Source organism: Amborella trichopoda, chromosome 10, assembly GCF_054954075.1.
Source record: "Amborella trichopoda isolate Santa Cruz 75 chromosome 10, AtrichopodaSantaCruz75HAP2 v2.0, whole genome shotgun sequence".
In the NCBI taxonomy this organism is placed as follows: domain Eukaryota; kingdom Viridiplantae; phylum Streptophyta; class Magnoliopsida; order Amborellales; family Amborellaceae; genus Amborella; species Amborella trichopoda.
In genome coordinates this window covers 2,867,207-2,870,659 of record NC_142345.1, presented here as the reverse complement: position 1 = coordinate 2,870,659, position 3,453 = coordinate 2,867,207, and the positions used below count along the sequence as shown (strand labels likewise).

At 36.6% G+C, this 3,453-nt stretch overlaps 1 long non-coding RNA gene across 1 annotated transcript; it reads left to right on the top strand.

The window, feature by feature from the left end:
- Positions 1-205: 205 nt before the first annotated feature.
- Positions 206-2,625, top strand: LOC148780002 (uncharacterized). The gene is made up of 2 exons (XR_016043117.1): positions 206-480; positions 2,336-2,625. It is a non-coding gene; the product is annotated as an uncharacterized LOC148780002 (long non-coding RNA).
- Positions 2,626-3,453: the final 828 nt, after the last annotated feature.

Here is a 3,453-nt window from a genome sequence, read left to right as displayed (position 1 = left end):
AAATAATGAATAGAAAAATGTCAACTATACATTGTCTTGTGTTGCCATTCTATGCATCCACAACCACAAGCCATTAATATGGACCACTGAAATGTAAGTTTTGCATGTCGTGGGTGAGTAGTTGGGCCATCTAATCTGTCTCTCTCTCTCTCTTACTCTGCCATGTAATTTCTCTTTCTAAATCACCTACTCAGGACAAAAATAATTAAGAGAAAATGAATGGCATTCCTGTGAAACCAACTCCCACATGGTCCAGACACCACCTTTAACAAGTGGGAATATACCCTCAACTATGATGGGCTCCTCTTCGCTGCCAGGGCAACCTTATGCTGCACAGCCTACTCATTCTCTCTCTCTCTCTTTCTTGGTGTGTGTATTGAAAGGAAAGGATGGAGGCTTTTCGAGTGGTTCTCACGTTGGTTGTGCTGATAGCTGTTTGTGAATGTGGGGTGACGGGCATGGAATCCGAGGCCGGCCGAGGTATTTTACATCACCAGAAAAAAAGAAAAGGAAAGAAAATCTACTTTGCGAAAAGGAACATAGAAAATAATGAGGAAAACCCTCCGGCAAATGAGAACCCCTAGTATTTCAAATCAGTTTTTAGAAATCACTTGCTTAATTTAGAACTCGCCTTAGACAGACCAGATTCTATAGCAAAAACCCTGGAATTGCTTGGGTCTCTCTGTTTTTCACAAGTTTTCATCTTATTCAAAATTCTACAGTCCGACTCAAGCTCAGGACCCTGGTGAATTCGTGTTAGGGCCGAACTTCTGTTAACTGTCTCAAAAATAGGGTTAAAGATGTCTCAGTTTGAATGGATTAGTTGTTTTTTTGGTAAGACATTTGTGGGATTCAAACATGACTTAGTGTTGCAATTGTCAATAAAATGGCCTGACTAATAATTAGGTTGGGCTTGATTAGCTACTCATTGATGATTGTAGCACCGTGGCTCAAGTTTGATTTATTCTGCTAAATATGGTCTCTTACCCTACCATTAAGGGGAAAAAAAAAAGAAAATTGAACAAGAAAAAAACATTGTTTGAATCCCACCATGCTTTTCATGATATTAGTTTGTTGGAGAATTGTACCATACACCGACGAAACATATTGAGAAAAAAAAAAGGAAAAATGTTAAGGCTTTGTAGCCTGCATGGCCTTTTCAGGACTAACTTGAAGGTTGAAACGGTTGAACTCCCTGACTCAAATTAATATGTCTATCACAGTGCGAAAGCCGAAGGAGACATGAATAGTTCTTACAGTGTTCAACTCCTCGGGCAAGCCAACCTGAACGCGCCTGAGTAACTCGGGCTCGGAACCCCCATCGGGGCTGAATATCCCGATTAGTTGGAAAACAAAATAAATAAATAAATAAATAAATAAATATATAATAAAAAATTATTTAAATTATTTTTTTTTATATTTTCTGTCATTATGGTAAAGATTGAAAAATCTTCTGGCAATGAATTCTTGTTTTTATATTTTTTTTCTTGTTTTTTTCATTATTTTTAAAATACCACTGTCATATTTTCAACATCTATTTTTAACTTGAAATATATTTTTTTATTATTTATTTATTTATTTTATTTTTTGGGCCAAGTAACTCGGAACTCGGCACGAGTTACATTCGCTACTTGGGCTCGGCCCATGGCTATGTTCCGCGTGTCTTGTTTTCCAACACTAGTTCATACTTTTTTTTTTTTTGGGTAGATCCGTGGGGAGTACAGGCCCTACCCATTTTTACAAATAATTTAGCAGTTTTCGAATGCGTCAGTGGGAATGGAAACCTAGACCGGTAACTGAGGCTCAAGTAGTGTTACCACCACGACCTCAACCTCATTCTAAGTTCTTATTTTTTCATCTGATGAAGAAGGCTTAGTGCTTAAAACTAAATAGGTCTTCATCTCATCTTTACTATAGCCTGTGAAGAAGACTTCTCGCTTAAAATAAATCCGGTCCTCTCTCTTTGGATGTTCTTCGATCCTACATTCTGGTCCTCGTTTGTAGAAACATTTTGATTCCAAGTGTATTTCTTTGAGCGCTCTATTCCCTCTTTTAGGGAAAGTATATAATGAGACCATTTACCGTTGGTGCAAGATGGTCACAAATAATCTTGATTATTGGATGTGAAGTTTGTTGGCTGCATTTATTTTATTTGCCAAGCTCAAAGTTTAAAATAAATTTTCTCAAACTTTGTGGCACACTCAAGCTATCAGATCTCACATCGGATGGTTATAAATAATTGTGACCACCTTGTACCAAAAGTAAATGGTTTCATTGTATACAATCTCTTAGTTTTATACCTATTTCTCATTCTCCATCTGTTCTCTTCTTGCAGGTGTCACATGCACATGCTGCCGTTCATCTTGGGCTATCTGTCAAGTCCTCCACTCTGCTTTTGTGCTGATATGTGGGAATGCTGCCCTTACTGGTGTAAAACTTGTTCGTGCACTGGAGGGGATTCGAAAAGGACACAATGTCAATGCTTGGATTCCTTCGAACATTTCCCACCGCGTTGTCCGGATCAGTTGTCTGATTTATTGGAATTGAAAACCATCTAAATCTGATATGAATGGCAATCCACCAGTATAAATAAATGAAAATATACAAAGAGACTATTTATTTTAACAGGTCACAATCATTTTTATCGGACATATTTCAAATGGGGTAGTAATAACTTGCGAGTGTATTATTAACTAGACTCAAAGTTGGAAATAATAATAATAATAATAATCTTCTAACTTTGTGACACTCCATGCTATCCAATTTGACATCTAATGGCTAGTAGTAATTGTGATCTTTATGAAAAAAAGATAAACCGTATTGTAGTATACAATCTGATAATAAAATCCATCTAAATAAATGGACGAATAGTCATGGTATATAATCCCAAACAAAAAAATTTAAAAGCCAACCATATTGGCTAAGATGGGACCATAAAATAATTGAGAGAAAAATGTCAAATGCATCAACAAAGTTGTGACCCCTAATCTACACATGCCCAGCTTGGCACAATTAACATGCGGGCATGAATGCACGTTTACATCCACAAGAGTGCACCCCACAATCTGTCTGCCCATCTTCACGGCAGCGAATTGTACACTTCCTCTTACAAGAAAAATAGATGCTTAAAGCGAATCTTTTGAACAAGAGAATTTTGGGCTTCAGTTTAAAATTTCGCAAGAGAATTTGCTATAAAAATAGATTGATTTTTTAGTTATTGTATTGCTATTTTTTACAAAAGTTGAGTTTAGAGTTGCTAAGGACTTAAAACCAATGGTTTAAAAAACGAATCGGCGACTCGGATCGGGGCACCCAAAAAACCGAATCGGATCGACGAATCGGCGATCCGGATCGGGAATCGGGTGAATCAATCAGAATAAAGCTTCAAAAAAATCCGAAAAAATTATTAAAATTCATTATAAATATTGTTTTTTAGGAATTCAATAAGAAATG